Raw genomic sequence first — 17,627 nt, 5'->3', positions numbered from 1 at the left:
CATCAGATAACATAATTCAGAAATCAGGAGGTTTGGATTGTGATATTTACCCCATGTAAATAGTTGCAAAGATTTTACTAAGTCTATTTAAACAGAAGTGTGTTTGCTATGACAGTAATTTATTCTTATCTATTTCTTTCATTATCTAAATAATTGCCAAGTACCAAGGCACAAGACAACACCTACACAGTCATACAACAGGGCTGTCTTGCCCTCCTTTCCATTGACTAGAATATGTTTACCCATACCAAGATAACAGAAATGAACAAGGGTTGCATGACAATATTACTTTGCCTTATTTTTTCAAATGTAGCATAGATAAGGTTATCTCCTCTGTACCACAGAGACTGGACAGGAAGAAGACCTGTCCGAGAGTTCTCCTTAATTCAGGAAATTAAATTGGGGCCCTTTATCCCACCACTCTCCAGAAAAAGGGAGCCCAGAAGGGAAGATTAGTAAATTTGCAAATCAGATTAAAAGCATGTTTGATTTCTTCGGGATCTGAGCTAGACACTGTCACTTAGTAGGAAAAAAAATTGCTTGTGAGTGATCTACTGCACAGCAGGACTTTGGTTGTGGTTACTTGCAACCTGCTCCCTGACAGCTACACATCCATTCTGTGCCCAGTAAGTCTCAGAGCAGAAGGAAACACTGTCCTGAGCACTTGCTGTTAAAATTAAACTGCTCATAACAAAACAAGGAGACATCAAGCATCCAGCCTTATTAAAACATACACAAGAGTCACTTGGCACCTTCAAGTGCTATTTGAAGTACACTGAATTTCTGATCAACAGAAGATTGGTTTTCCATATGGGCATGACTGCAAATGGAGCATTTGTTTGAAATTGATCTCCCCAGTGCAAGTTTTAATGTGTTGTTAAACTCGACCATTTAAACCAGAACCAGTGAAATAAAACTCTGATGACTCTTCAAGAATTTAAGATTAATGCAGAAGGAAATTACCTTGCCTGGTCATGCCTACTTTTATTAGTACCCTACAGTTGTGTTTTATTTTGGATGTGGCAAAAGTATGATTTGAAAGTCAAGAAGGCAACTTCTTGCATTTTGTATTTAATTATTGAACACAGAACAGTGCTAAAGCTGCATTTCCAAAGTTTGTGGTGTTGCATTTTGCAAGTTTTACTTAACAAAACTGCAGTCATGGCAGTAAGAAATTATGTCTTCCAAGGATCATGCTGAGAAATGGCAAATGTATTTTTGAATACATATATCCAGCAATCATTATACCAGCACTGCAGAATTTGACAATTTGCTTTTTCTTTTCTTATTTTTAGACTTTTTTTCTTTTTTTTTTTTTTTTTTTTACATTGAAACAGATGCAGTCTTAAAACATTTCAGTGGGTTCCACTGATTACATATATAGGGTGCAAACCAAGATTATTCCCAGTGTATTACTTTCAATTTTTATTGTGGTTTTAAGAAGAGTGTTATTTTTAATTTATGGTGAAATTGGCTTTATTTATAAAGCTGTTGTGTACAGGGAATTCATTAGCAAAATGCAAAAACTAACTAGACCAAGAGGGTTAGAGAAGTTCTAAAACATTTTATTAAGTTCTTCAGGTGAACTGTACTCTTCCTGGCACACCCCAGCACACTATGTGGAATTCTCCTCAAGCCTCTGCTCACAAGAACTGCACAGCTATACTCCTGTACAAAAGTTTCAGTGCCTAATCATTAGCTACATAGCTCGAAAGATATTCAATACATTAATTAAATTAATATAATCTGCTGTTTACTTAAGCCTGCCTTTAAATGCAAAGCTGAACTGAATGACTTAATTTTATCATCTCCCTTACATTCTTATCCTTTCCTTACCCACAAAAGTAAACCTCCAGAAAACGCCTTATTGAAATACACGTATACTAAATAGCAACGGGCTGATTGAAGGCAGTATAATGGTGAGAAACACTGAGGAACAACATTTTTTATTTTTGTGTTGGTCAATACAAGAATAGCATTTGGTGCTCTGTGATTATATTTTGATGGTTGTTCACATAACAAAGACAGAACTGGAAAAGACAGACCAAGTAGTAGTATTAGATCGTAAATATTTCCTGAATATTCTTTTCTTTTTTTCTGGCCATAAGAATGAACTGAAAAGAAATATATAAATTAATAAAAGGAGAAGAAACTTTACAGAAAGAGTAGCAAACATTCTTAAAAGTGCTTTGAACAGTTCATAGAGAAACATGAGACAAATAGTAAAAACCCTCTGAGGTACAAATGCTTTCATCATGAAAGCATCTATTACACGCTGAGATTCAAACTTCAACTATGAATTACACAGAACTCTTTAGCTAGTTGTGTGTGTGCAAGCGTTTAGCACAAGGTCCACAGCTCTATGGAGAGTTAAGCAAATGATCTGAGTCTATGCTTAAACCTGTCTGATCCACACTGAAGGTTCTTTACAGCACTCAGCATGACCAGACAATATTTTGGGGAAGGGAACGAAGAGTAGGTTTTCCCATTTGAAAACACCAAAGATACTTTCATGAAGGCAGAATGCAATTACCAAAGCTGGAGCTTGGCCAAGTTATTGGCATTAAATTTCCTCCTCTTGGGAAAACAAAAAAGTTCCATTAAGTTTTAATTACCACAGGCGGTCAGGACCTCAAATTTGCATCGTCTGAAAGACCCAAAACGTGTTGTACAAGCATGTATGGGCAAGTAAAGTCTTGAGCTGGCAGAAGGGCAGTTTTCTGGTTAAATTCAAATGTCAAGAAAGATTTAAAATAAAAACCTAACACAATCTGATCCCTGAGCCCCTAAACTCAGCAAACGCTTTCCCTTGTCATATGTAAAAAGAATAAACAAAACCAAATTTTAGAGGTTTTAATTTTTTGCCTCAGAAAGTTGACATGCCTTCACTGCAGACTGGACCTTATCTTGGGAGGTGGGAGGAATGACAGGGAGAGAGGCCAGGGGTGTGGAGGTTGACATACCACTAGCACTTGAGCATATACTAATCAGGCCAAAAATGAAGACAGCTGATCATGCCAAAAAAGTTAACTTTTATATTCAGAACCATTCATCTGAAGGCAAAGGGGAGGAAGAAGCTGTGGGTTTTTTTCAGTTGCTTTATTCAACAAATCAGAAGGTATAACTGAGCATAACACACCATTGCAATACCCAGGCAACCTCTAAATGATAAACCAACCCAGCCTCAGAGCTAGAAAGGACTCAAACTCTTCAAACCAGATTTTGAACAAGAGCAATCCTGATCCTCAGTCTTTTTTTCGTGACTCACCTGGAAGACCTATTCAGCAAAATTTAACATTTTCTAATACACTACAGTCCTGAGCCCAAAAAGGCCAATAGATCAGTAACTAGCATTCAGAGTTTAACAAGGGATCTGTCACACCAGAACCCCTTGAAAGCATTAGAGGTATAAAAGAAGTCTGTCACCACAAGTCACCCTCAACTTTCTTGTGCTGGAGGAGACAACAGTCAGCAATTCCATATCACTCTGCAACAGTCCTTTTGGTCCCAAAGAGTGGGGACAACATGCCCTGGAGTGCTCACCTCAAGAAGCAGTTGTCACACACCAAAACAATTCCTGCCCCAAACTCTGGCAGCAGCAGGGACAAGAAAGTTTTCTACCCCACAGCTCCTTTTGGCATCAACCCTTCCTCTCCCTGTAAGAAAAGCTAGTGCTGTCTGTCCATCTTGGCAGTACAGGAAGGTGCCAGAACTTGTGTTTAAAAGTGAATGTAGGAGTGGAGGTAAGCAGGTGTCTGGCTGAAAAATAATTAATACACATTCTGAGGACATGATGAGGGATAGATTCAGATATTCTGGGGGGGTACAAAGAGAAGAAACCTGTTCTCCCATCAACTGCACCCATCTCAGAACCTCAAAAGCAGCCCTTCTCCCCCACTCTCCCTCAAAACTTGTCCATAGTATTGCCAAAATCACTTAAGTAGATTATACCACTACTTTCACCTCAGTAATTAGATGAATCCTAGGTTCTTGAGGATAACTACTTCTCTTTCTGATGATTTCTGATCATATTATTTTTCTTAACAGCCAGCAGGCTTATTATGCAGAACATAATCCCATCTCTGAACATCATAGGAGGAAATCAGGAAAGGAAAGTTTATCTCTTCATAATGGAAGACTTTCTAGTCACATCTAAACAAAAAATTGTCCCAATTTAGCTGATAGAAACAGGCTATGCTGTTGCATTTGTAGATTCAGATTTTCTTCCTGCATTTTGACACTGCTACATATAGCTGTAATAAAAATGCATTTGTACCGCTTACCTATGGCATGAGAAAAACCTCACTACACCACAGTTCATGTGCAGTCCTGGAGAGCAGCTGATTTGTTTGGCCAATAGTTACATCTCCCTTCAGACACCATTAAACAAGCATTTAATCATTCCCTACTGCAGCCTGTCACAAGATAGCTTTCACAACCAATAACTCTGAGGAGATGTTAAGATTGTACTGCCAAGGGCTGGGCAACACTTACTGATGTGAAACTGCTAAACTTTGTGGTGTTTCTGCTTATCTGTGCGATATCAAAGTATTTCTAGGGTTCTTGCCATTGCTGTGTGTAAGCCTACACTTAAAAGCTCTCTCTGTACTCTGAAAAATCATATTCACTCTACAATGAGGAGGAAACAGCTGAAAGCACTGAAAGCACAGTAGGACAAGGTTGGGGACATCAAAGGAGGAACAGTTGTGTCACCAGCCAGGTTAGCAGAGCCAGCAGGGAAGCTGCACAGAGGATAGAGGACATTAGATGTAATGTATTTCAAATTTTGACAACTGCTATAAAAATTCAAAATCAGACAGAAATAGTACAGTTGGAGAAAAAGAGAAAAAAAAATCACCACCACACAACTATACCACAGAGAAGAGGAGCAAGTATTTCAGAAGAAAACAAGAAAAGTTAAACCATAAAGGTTGTGGTGAACAAATAAAGAACAGAACGCAGCATTTCTCCAGGCACACTAATAGTATGACAGTATTACTATATTATTATTATAGGATGTCCAGATGCAAAATTTCCCCTAGTTCATGCACAAGACTAAACACTCAGGGGAAGATCTGAGTTTCCAAATATCCTTATGCATTTCTGCTCACTAACAGCTCTGCTGTTGTACTCATGGTATTCTACAGGTCTAAGTACAAGAGATAACATTTCCTTGGAAATTTAGCTTTATTGAAACTATGCAAAATTGGACTTTTAAACATGGTGAGAAGCCAGACAAGTTGCCAAGCACAGAAGCTCTTCAGGTGTTCCAACTTGGTTTGAAATTGAGAGCTGTCACTGCAAGCTTCATTTGATTAATTTAGAAGAGGTGATGTAATCCCCCTAACAGTTTCTTTTCAAAAACAGGTTTTTAAACAGTAACATCAAAAGCACAGTCTACCCAAGCTGCAAAACCAGCCACAGACCTACTCCACAAAAGCCTCAAGCCTCCAAACACATTAAAAACTGCCAGAGAGAAAAGACAGGCTCTTCAACACTGCCACACTTGGTCTCAGAACACCTTGCAGATACTCCTTCAACTCAGACTCTTGGGACTTTCCTAACTCCTTTAGTCAACATCAGCCTCCTTCAAAGATGTATTATGTACATACTCAAGATAAAGAAGCACCCAGTGCATCCATATTCTAGATTGCCATCTACCAGCCCTTCTTGAAGCGTCATTAAGCCATTACAATTTATATTAGGAGAAAATCACATCTCAAGAAGTTCACTGACAGTGGAAGATCCTGCTTCTACTCTGCAAACCCCATAAAGTCTAATGCAAAACACATCACTGGAATCAAGCACCTCATGAGCCATCCATTACCTAACACAAGCAGGCAAACACAGAGCAGCCAAGAGAGAAGATGACCGTTAACTGCCATAACTACACAGTGCTAAAATAATTTTTGCCTCTTACTAAAGCCACCTATGGTTTCAGCTAACATAATTCCTGACAGCCACTGTGAACCTAAATGTGAATAGAAAAGTGATAAAAGGGACAGATATACTAATAATTACTGCAGAATATTTTCCACCAAAGAACCATTCAATATCTAACTTCTCAGCCCTGAAGTGAGGGAGAGCTGAAGAAACACTTAAGAGACTGGACTAGAACTAAATCCAAAGCTATACATACATAGCTACAACTGCAGTGACAACACAGTGACAATGTTGCTTTGGAATATTAGAGTTTATTCACCAACCTTCTACACCCAAATATTTTCTTAATATTCCACAAATGATAATTATCTTTCTCTTTCTCTGTGCCACAGAGGTTACTGACCTTGTCACCCCTTTCCTTGTTAATACTTCCCCTTTGCTCCACAGGTCCAGTCACCTTTTCTTTCAAATTGCCTAATTGATGAACATAATCAAGTTAAGCTCAGAGCAATTGTTCTCAACCTATATTTAATTCTGAAGGGGCCTTTTTTTTTTTGCTTCTATTTCAGACCTACGAATGGCTTTGTTTTCAAAAACTCGTTTGTCCCTCCCCTCCAACCCTGCAGCTCTATCAGTTGTTTTCATATCAGTCTTCTCAAACAGCTTGAGATAAGGCATAAACTTGTTCAAATTAACCAAAAAGCTGAAAGCCTGCTGTTATTACCTTTCTTAGGCCTTCAGATATGCGGAAACTTTACCTAAACAGTCAATTTATATCTGTAACCTGAACTTCTGGAAGAAGAGAAAGGAGAGCACCACATAATTTTCTTCAGTTATTTTTTCTAGAGCAATAAAAACAAAAGCTAAGAACCAGATGTATCTAATGCAATGATAGTAACCTTAAGATTGATGCAGAGTCCCACATTGACTCTGTCCCGTGTTTTCCTCCACCTCAGTCTCCAAACCAATCATGACTGCAGCAGCAGGCTATATGCCAAGGGAAAAAAGTATCAGTGGTACACAGCAGAATCTTAAGCCTTTTTTCACCTTATTTCCAACAAGCCTTGGGCTCCTCAGGTATCTCAGATCCTTTGAAAAGACTGATAAGGTTTCTGTTGATGTTATCAGACTCTTCTTGAAGCCAAGCCATCAGAGACACAGACCTTCCCTTCTGAGTACAGGGAATTGATGCCAAGTAATGGTAAGTGTCCCTCAACTGCATATTGTTCTAATGTTGGGCCATCAGGAACCCCGAGTCAGGATAATTCAGTGATGGGGTTCAAAGAACCAAGCTGAACTTTGCAAGTCCTAATATACAACAGTATCTGCTGGAAAGACGCATGTGCCCTGTAATATCAGTGTATCCTTGTCTGAAGATTAAGTATAATTTGGAAGTGAATCATTGTATCAGTTTTTCATTTTGGAGCTTTATTTTTCTTTTAAAGCAGCACTGATGTTTCAGGTCCTTTCCCCACACAAAGTGATTCAAGTTACACATTTGTCATATTTCACTGTTATAAACTTAACCACTATATATTTTAATAGTCCAACATTATCAACAAACCACTCCAAATCCTTTCTGCAACTTTCAATTTTAAATACCCTGAAAAGAAAAAAACAGCTATTTTGCAGCTGAGGCAATAGTAAGCTATTGTTTCCCTCCTTCTCAATGCTTTGGGATTATTTTCTTTCTGCTAGCAACAAATATCAATTTATGTTTGCCAACTTGCTTGTCACTGAATAGGCATCCTCATGTAAGCACTTCAAGCCATTTGAGAACTGCAGTACCCCTGCTTTCCAGCTGCCAACACGCTTATAATTGAAGCTGCCAATAGGACTGAGTTTTATGGTCTTAGATGGCAGCTATACCAGCAGCAAGAGAGAAACCACTAAACTTTGTTCAGCACCTACAATATCAGTAAGATCTGAACTCAAGTCTCCTGAGGTGAAAGGAAAGTGTATGAAGCCCACCATGACACCTAGCCCTCAGCGTATTAAGATATTAATTAGTCACTTTCCTTATTATTCAGTCAAAATATGCTGGATTGAAACAAATTAGATTTTTAGCACATATTTCACACATTGGATCAAGTCTTGCAAGGGTTTTCTTTTATTATTTATAAGTTCATGTGCTGTCTTCCTGAGGAAAATGAGATGGTCTGTATGAGGAAAAAGGTAAAAGGAAAGCAGAGAAATGAAAATCAGATATTCCCTAATGATATTTAAAAATAGAAATTTTGCTACTGTTACATACAGCATGTTCCATCTTTTGAGATTTAATGGCTCTCTTGTGGTTTAATGGAGAATTACTTTCAGTAATTGATTATTAAAATTTAAAATTGCTAGCCATCTTCATTATTAGATGAGCGAACTTGTTATCCTTGTAATTAAAAAAGCTTGAGATTCACTTTCATCCTGTTGACAGAATGGGAAGACAGGCTCAGCACTCCAGTGTGATGACTTCAGGGTTCTTGTTTGACAAATATATCCAGCAAGTTATTTGACAATGCAAATACAGCACATCCACAAAACTAAGCAAAAAAAAAAATACTGAAAAAAAGGTAAAATAATAAAACCCCTACAAACTAATTAAAATTTTCAGTCCAAACTGTCATAGACAGAACACAATATTTTTCCAATGAATTTCAATTGAATTTGGGTAAAAAAAGCAAATGTATATGCATGTTGTTTGTGTTACAAATCATATCCCACGTGATACGTGGAAAATTTTTTTCCTAGATGCAGGGCTATTTTCCCCTTTTGGTATTCAGTGCTGGCTTCCTACCTATATTAATACAGAATTATGTCTGGGATGAATTTGAAGACTGTCATCTTCCTCCTTAAGAAAGCCTCACAGCCTCATGAAAGGAAGTAAATGGGCCTGTTACATTCAAGTCATCTTAGACAGTAAGGAAGGAGAACCAGTTTTAAGATAACATTTTAAATACAATCCAAAAGGCTGAAGGTGTGCAGAAGAAAAGTAATTCTTTGGCCTTCCTGTTGAGACTACCAAAAACACTTCAGGTCCCAGTTGTAATTCTATAGGCAGCACTAGAAAATATGAAATGTTTATTACAAAGCTTTACGATTAAAGTGTACCAACTTTCTGGAACTGTCTGTATTGTGTTGTCATTCCCATACTTTGTAAAATGATACAGGACCATCAGAAGTTCATTACTGCCACAGGGGAGCAGAGCTCCAATCAACATGAAAATTATCTTTTCATCCTGTATATTGAAAAGTAGTTTCTTTGGCAAAGACATTGCTTGCATGAATTTTTTGGTATATTTTCTTCAGTGAGATAATTGCCACCTGCATTGCTTATCCTGAAAAGCACAGGTAAATTTCCAAAATATACTGCAAAGATGTCGAAGAACAAACTTCCCATTGCAATGAGTCAGAACTATGCTCTTTTTACCACCACATTGTGCGGTTTCTCTAACCAAATGGTAATATCAGTGTTAAATCCCTACAGACTATGTCAGAAGCATAGTCCACAGGCATTGCAGTATTTATAAACACTCTCCTGTCTATTCCAGGTTCTCTTTCTTCCACTCAGTTCTTGCTCAAGACTGTTCTTTTCACCTCCTCCCAAAGCACAGGAATGTTATCTATGGTGTGTATAAACCAGCAGAGGTGCATCTCAGCACAATGCAATGGCAGATTAAGAATAATTAAAGACGAACATTGGCACATCATTAACTAGTAACACCCCAGGATGTAATGTCAATACTACTTTCAAAATATACCATGAAGGAAAATCCCAGACCCTTAACAGAGTGTGCTCCAATACATAATGTATAGAGCAGTACCAGTTTTCCTCCATATAGCTACTAGCAAACAAAGAACATACCTGTGATATTCTGCATCAAATACATTACCGTCCATTTCAGATTACTGTGCCTGCATTTCACACCAGGTATTTAGTACCTTAGCAGTGATACGATGAGGACAAGCTTGCACAATTTTTGATCTTAAATCACAGGCAAATCCATGTCAGAGGTATCCAAATGCTAAAGAAGTAGATGCAATTTGGAACATTAAAAAAAATAATAATAACAAAAAATAATAAAAAAAAATTCCTCAGTAGCTTTGTTTTCAGCTTTACCTTGGGAAGCACAGAGCAAGCAGAATAGTGGCAGACATCAGCAAGGTCTAATGAGATACAGATGCTTTTGCACACTCAAACCAGCGGCAGATTACCCATAGGCTTGGATTACAGCTGAGATTAAATTTAAACAGAAGGATGCGAAAAATTAGATTTGTTGCTTCATTTGAGCAAGCTATTATGGACAGCAGGAAGTATTTTGTTGATGTCCAATGGATGTACTTACTTTTCAGCCTGTATTGTTTAATCATGAAGGCTTTGAGATACTAGCATTTAATGGAGTACATTTGGTAATCTCCAAATACAACTACAATCTACAACTACAAGTACTTTGGTGGGTAGAGGGAAGCATAAAGGGCCAAGTGGAAGCAAGTCTCAAAAGCTTTATATAAGTAGTAATCCCAGTATGGTCTACAGAGCCTAAAAGCTGAGTCAAAGAAGATGGGGAAAGAAAATGCAATTTACTTTTGCTGTAACCTACCTTTTCCTTTAAGGGCACTGAATTCATGGTAAGCAAACTCTACTACAAGCAGTGCCAGCATGAAGTGTTCTTTTCAGATGTCTAGATGCAATAATCACAATTCTAAGGTTTGCTTTGGGAGAAGGTTGGGTGAAGGCAGAGGGTGGATGGTCCAAAAAGGTATAGATACAGCTCGACACATGACCCTCAAGACTCAGCTATCCGTGATACAGTCACACAGAACTAGTGCAAATATCCATACAATCACCCAACTACATACAGCACATGTAAAAAAACAAAACGCAGTGCATGCTTGTGTTTTCTTAAGTAACTCATCACATTCTCCTATATGAAAACTCTAAATCCCTTGAACTTCCCTAAAAGATCTATTTCCATAAGACACTTATTAAAATTACAGATTGCTCTAATTCAGTATGTCATTAACTAATGTTGTTGTGGCTGGATTACAAACCCATTGTCACCCCTACACGTGATACACTGGGTATCAGTTGGATGTTTGGCTCTGTGCCTGGTTGCAGCATGGGAAATCCAAACCTTCAAAGTTGGCCCTGTGTCCTTCTACCCTCCTGAGAGAGTTTCTCCTTGTCCTTACATGGCACTGCTATGCTCTTATTATAGGAACAGAATACCTAAAGCCTAGTGCAAAGACAAATAAATCTCTACCCCTAAGGACAGAGTAGAAATGAGCTTATTGGACAACTTTTCTTCCAGAAGTCCATTAATGTTAAAATTGCATCTTCCTTCACTTACATTATGTAATGCACATATATAACTTATGCATGCAGGAAGCCCTTTTTCCTCTCGTTTTGGTAACTGCATACTTAGTCTTGGGTCCAGCATGCATCACCCTGACCAAGCTGATTTCCATTGCATTGATATTCTAAATAACTAGCTCACAGTAGGCATCTTAGGGTTTATATTTTACATACAACAAGACAGCCAAGAGAAGCAGTTTTTTTTTCTTTTTCAAGTGAATCAGCTGAAATTACATCTGATTTAACATGGTACTTTTTCTCTACATTCTGGTTAAAGAAAATTGATTCTAAAACTTGCTTAGGAGCAGTATCAGAAGTCTACTTGTACTGACTACAAAACACCCTGGGGTTTTATATTTTAAAGAAACATTTCAAAGTACTGAACCATTTACAATGGTAAATTCTACATCAAGATTCACAGAAGTAAAAAAAAAAAACAAAACACCAAATGTATGAAAGCAGAGAATTTATTTTCAACTCTCTAATTAGAATCTCAAAAATCTGAGAAAATGCCCCAAAAAAACCTCACCTCACCAAAAGCCCCATACTTTTTTTTTTTTTTTTGCTTCTTCTTAATGCAGTTGAAATCTGATGCCAGTAACACCTATTAGTGTTATAATGGGAATGTTTAACAGTGTATAATCTTTCATTCATATTTACACTAGTTCAGGTAATGAAAGAATGTTACACATGGCGATTAACACTTCATTTACAAAAGGATGCACAAGTGCCCAAGCACTGGATTTGGACGGAGCAATTTAAGACATTAGTATGTTTTTCAATAGCTTAACTACCAAGACATATCAAATTCACAACATTACAACTGAAATACTGGTTTGACTATTGTCCCAAGAAAGTAAAGGGGAAAGGTGGAGCACCTTGAAGACCTTTTTCCAGACAGTGTCAGTGACACAGACAAATGTAATGCAATTTTATTCTATTGACACCTTTCAAATAAGCCTGAAAAACAGTATGCCAGTTAAAATGATAATTTTGTTAAAAAACTAGTAACTTCAGCTGACAAGTAGAACAAGCCACCATGGAACATTTTTCTCCCTATCAACCTATAGTCTATATGTGCTGTAGATTTAGAAGCCTATGTCACAACCTCTGCAAGTAGAGTAAAGCAGAGTATCACCAACTGAAAATAAGATTGCACTGAGTCTTGCTTTAGTTTATTAAAAACTATTAAGTGATTGAAATTTTACTCTTATCTACATCCGGAAAGTTTGATAGGCTTCTCTTTGTTGTTGTAACCATGACAATTGCTAGGTATAATATAGCTATCCATTTAAAAATATCTTCATTAACATAAAAAGTATCAACTTCAGTCAGTTTTGATCTTGCTGCAGGGAGTACAGCCTTCAAAAGATTGATAACTATCTCTGCTAACTAAATTTTCATACCATAGCAAACCAAACAATTGGTTTACTGATACATTCAAACACCATTTATGAAATTCCTCCAGTCAGTTTTTTCTATTGCTTTAAATCTATACCTGCTCAATTCGCAGGATCTGCTTTAGCTTGCTAAACTCCTGCAAATCCAGTTCTATTACAGTGCCAGAGGGATTTATATGTGGTTTTGTTTTATAAACCACAGGCTGAAAACAAGAAATGTCTGACACTTGCAGAAAGCAATCCTGTCTGGCACACCAATGACCATGAATCAGAAGCGAGTAGATTTACTGACTGACATTGGGAGCCTTCTCAGGGTATTTGTAGTTACAGTCACCTATCCCCACCACCTCCAGGGTGCTCAAAGCTCACACCACCAGACCCACAGCACCCATGTGCCTCAGGGCAGGAGACAAGACAAGCCTCAACCAAAAAAGGCTGCTCTGGAACCTCCTTACTTCCATCAGCTCCCTGATTTCCTGCTACCACTGTACAAGAAGCTCTACACAACCCCACCAAGGACAACTACCAGATATCATGCCCCCCTCTAAATCATTACTCTGAGCTGCAAAAAAGGAGTCTCTTGGGTCTTAGAGCAAAGTAACATAAATTTCTCTATGCTATGTACTCCCATTCCACTGCTTTTATTCTCCTATCTCATCAGAAAAATCAGTCCCCAGCTGACAGTCAGCTCCCATTAACTAAGTTGCTTACAAGAAATAAATAAGCTGTTAACAGCACTTAGATTTTGTGAAGTTATAGTAAGGTGTCTCCAAAGATCCAATTTCAGTTTCCTTGTTTAGCAGAAGAGGTGGAAAAAATAAAAGATAATTAAAAATCCACCACATAGGCAAGTCCAGAAATGAATAATACCAAGTACACTCATATCAGTGCTTTGCTAATTAAACAGTGAATCATAGAATAGTTAGGGTTGGAAAGGACCTTAAGATCATCAAATTCAAATCCCCCTGCCATGGGCAGGGACACCTCACACTAAATCATCTCACCCAACGCTTCGTCCAACCTGGCCTTGAACGCTGCCAGGGATGGAGCACTCACAACCTCCCTGGGCAACCCATTCCAGTGCCTCACCAGCCAAGCAGTAAAGAACTTCTTCCTTATATCTAACCTAAACTCCCCCTGTTTAAGTTTTAACCCATTACCCCTTGTCCTATCACTACAGTCCTTAATGAAGAATCCCTCCCCAGCATCCTTGTAGGCCCCCTTCAGATACTGGAAGGCTGCTATGAGGTCTCCACGCAGCCTTCTCTTCTCCAGGCTGAACAGCCCCAACTTTCTCAACCTGTCTACATATGGGAGGTGCTCCAGTCCTCTGATCATCCTTGTTGCCCTCCTCTGGACTTGTTCCAACAGCTCCATATCCTTTTTATGTTGAGCACACCAGGACTGCACACAATACCCCAAGTGAGGTCTCATGAGAGCAGAGCAGAGGGGCAGGATCACCTCCTTGGACCTGCTGGTCACACTCTTTTTGATGCAGCCCAGGATACAGTTGGCTTTCTGGGCTGCGAGCACACACTGAAGCCCGCTCATGTTCATTTTCTCATCAACCAACACCCCCAAGTCCTTCTCTGCAGGGCTGCTCTGAATCTCTTCTCTGCCCAACCTGTAGCTGTGCCTGGGATTGCTCCGACCCAGGTGTAGGACCTTGCACTTGGCATGGTTAAACTTCATGAGGTTGGCATCAGCCCACCTCACAAGCGTGTCGAGGTCCCTCTGGATGGCATTCTTTCCCTCCAGCGTATCAACCGAACCACACAGCTTGGTGTCATCGACAAACTTGCTGAGGGCGCACTCAATCCCACTGTCCATGTCAGTGACAAAGATATTGAACAAGGCCGGTCCCAACACCAATCCCTGAGGGACGCCACTCGTTACTGGTCTGCAGCTGGACATTGAGCCATTGACCACAACTCTTTGTGTGTGGCCATCTAGTCAGCTCTTTATCCACCGAGTGGTCCATCCATCACATTGATGTCGCTCCAATTTAGAGACAAGGATGTCATGCAAGACAGTGTTGAAGGCTCTGTGCTTCTGACATCAACTGCTCTACCCCTGTCCATCAGTTCTGTAGCCCCATCATAAAAGGCCACCAAATTGGTCAGGCAGGATTTCCCCTTAGTGAAGCCATGCTGGCTGTCACCAAGCACCTTGTTGTTTTTCATGTGCCTTAGCATGCCTTCCAGGAGAACCTGCTCCAAGACTTTGCCAGGCACAGAGGTGAGACTGACTGGTCTGTAATCCCCTGGGTCATCCATTTTCCCCTTCTTGAAAATGGGGGTTATATTTCCCTTTTCCCAGTCGTCGGGAACTTCACCTGACTGCCATGATTTTTCAAATATGATGGACAGTGGATCAGCAACTTCATTTGCCAGCTCCTTCAGGACCCCCAGATGGATTCCATCAGGTCCCATGGGCTTGGGCACATTCAGGTTCTTAAGATGATCTCAAACCTGATCCAGTGGGTCCAAGGTCTTCATTCTTGCAGTCCCTGCATCTGCCTTCCAAGACTTGGGTGGTGTGGTCAGAGCATTTACCAGTGAAGGCTGAGGCAAAGAAGTCATTGAGAACCTCAGCCTTCTCCAAATCCCGTGTAGCCAGTTCTCCTGATAGCATCCAGAGAGGGCCCATGTTGTCCCTAGTCTGTCTTTTATTTGCAATGTACCTGTAGTTACCTTCCTGTTATCTTTCACATCCCTAGCCAAATTTAATTCTAACTGGGCCTTAGCTTTCCTAACCTGGTCCCTAGCTTTCCAGACAACATCTCTGTATTCTTCCCAGGCCGCCTGTCTTGCTTCCAGTTTTTATAAGCCTCTTTTTTCCTTCGAAGCTTCTTCAGCAGCAACTTATCCATCCAAGGAGGTCTCCTGGCCCTCCTGCTGCACTTCCTTCTAGCTGGGATGCAACACTCCACCAGCTGTACAATAATTGGCTGTAGCATCTCGACCACAAGACTTAAGTTTCCTACCTTAAAAGAAACAAAAAAACCTGATGTACATGCATACACAAACAAAATATTCTTTTCTCTTTATAGAAATTATACTACAAACTATCAGAAAATGCAAGTATCAGAAAATAAAAACTGAGAGTCAAGATCTAATCTCATAGCAGGCCCAAAGCATAACATTTGCCTCCACGGAAAGCAAAATGATGGGTGTACAGATGTGCAGAATCTGACCCACAGGGTGTAGGTATCAGATATCATTTCATGGAAGGTACAATGAAAGCAGCAGGTTTTATTTGTTCTCTTTGCTGAAAATTGTTTTCCCCTCTGGAATATTTTATGAACCTTGTCACTATTCCTTCTGCACGGAACCAACAAGTGAGTTGTTTGTGGGGTTGTTTGCTTCTTTGTGGGGTTGTTTGCTTCTTTGTGGGGTTGTTTGCTTCTTTGTGGGGTTGTGGGAGGGTTTTTTTGGTTGGCGTTTTGTTTTTTAATTCAGACTGGTCACATGCACACACACCAACTCACCACCTTGGAAGCCACACACCCTTCATTACCAAATGTCCTTGAACCACCAGAACTGCACAGCAGCCCTTACTTAGAGTCACAGGAAACAGTAGTTAAACCATGTTTTTCTTAACTAAAAGAAGTGTATGGAAAATAACTAATTTTCCATCGCATATGCAATTTATATTTTTTCCATTTGCACAAGTACTGTGATCGAAACATCCAAATTATTGCATTAAACTCAAAGCTTATAATTTAAGAGCACAAGTCATAGATATCCATGGAATACAGAGAAAATATTAACTATCACTACAAAAATCAGAGCAATGATTATGAAAGTATGGTGACCTCTGAACTTAGTGCTATTATTTAGTCATGCACTCCACTAGCATTTCTTTGTTGCTTTACAACATACCAAATAGCTTAGGTTACAAATGTTTGGTTTCTCAGTCCTGTCTTCGCAGGAAGAGTGCTCAAAGCCTGTAGCCAGTCTCAGACTGCAGACCAGCAGCAGAGTATGTTACAGTTCCCTGCTGTGCTCAACACTGATGTGAGAACTGCAAGAGAACAAGGACAAAGCTTTGCCTCTCCAGCTCTAACAGTTCTGGAGCACCCCATTTAACAGCCAAGACATCAGGGCTTTTATTTAGCTAGACCAACCTAGAACCTAGAGTACCAACTGTCCAAAAAAGGGACACCATCTCAAATTAACTAAGACAATGAACTGAACTATAATGTTTTATCTAGAGCCAAAGTAGTGCAATTCAGTGGCTGCTAGGAAAAAATAAGTGATGCTTCCAAAACTAAAGGTAAAGAATCACAGTTTTAATAGATGTCCTGTCTCCTGTGTGGGGCAGAAACAGACCAAGAGACATTTTAGCATTGTAAATATGAATCTTATTACACACACACTCCCCTGTAAAAGCTGCCAGCTCAAATAGGATGTTTTCCCCCTTCTGAAGGTTTTTGAAAGGGGCACCATTTTGATTAAAACCCAGGGGAAAGTTGAAGTCGTGAGAGCAGAAGGAACAGCTTCGGCTCAGAAGGCTGAAAAACAAAGATCCTGTTGTTCATAACTGCTCTGATCCCAGGTCATGTTAGCTTTTTGTGACGTTAGGCAATGGCTGTTTAAAAACTGTCTTTCTGCAGTCCAGGGGACAAAAACACAGCAGTGTAGATCATTACATTTCTGATAACACTAAAAAACCTAGGGTACAGTTGAGCTGTTAATAAAGCCTCCAAAAACCATTTTCTCACACCCCCCATACTCTTCTGGTGTGTCTTCAAGGCACAGTTATTCCTTTTTAATCACATATTACCTGTTAGCAGCTCTTTGTCAGAAGATCCCCAGCCTCTCTTCCTTTGCTGTGTAGGAGGTAGCTATCACCCAGTCTTTTAGTTTTCTCCCTCAATTCCTGCAGAAAAATCTCACCCTCCCATCCTTGAGTCACAAGTGTCCCTCTCTGCTCAGGGACCGTCACCACCTATCTTCTCTTGTCTGGTTGCCCAGCATATTTGATTCTCTCTCAAG

Source organism: Pezoporus occidentalis, unplaced genomic scaffold (assembly GCF_034315485.1).
Source record: "Pezoporus occidentalis ecotype Australia unplaced genomic scaffold, CSIRO_AGI_Poc_V1 ctg150, whole genome shotgun sequence".
In the NCBI taxonomy this organism is placed as follows: domain Eukaryota; kingdom Metazoa; phylum Chordata; class Aves; order Psittaciformes; family Psittacidae; genus Pezoporus; species Pezoporus occidentalis.
The sequence above is the reverse complement of the archived record's forward strand: the minus strand, read 5'-3'. Positions refer to the sequence as shown.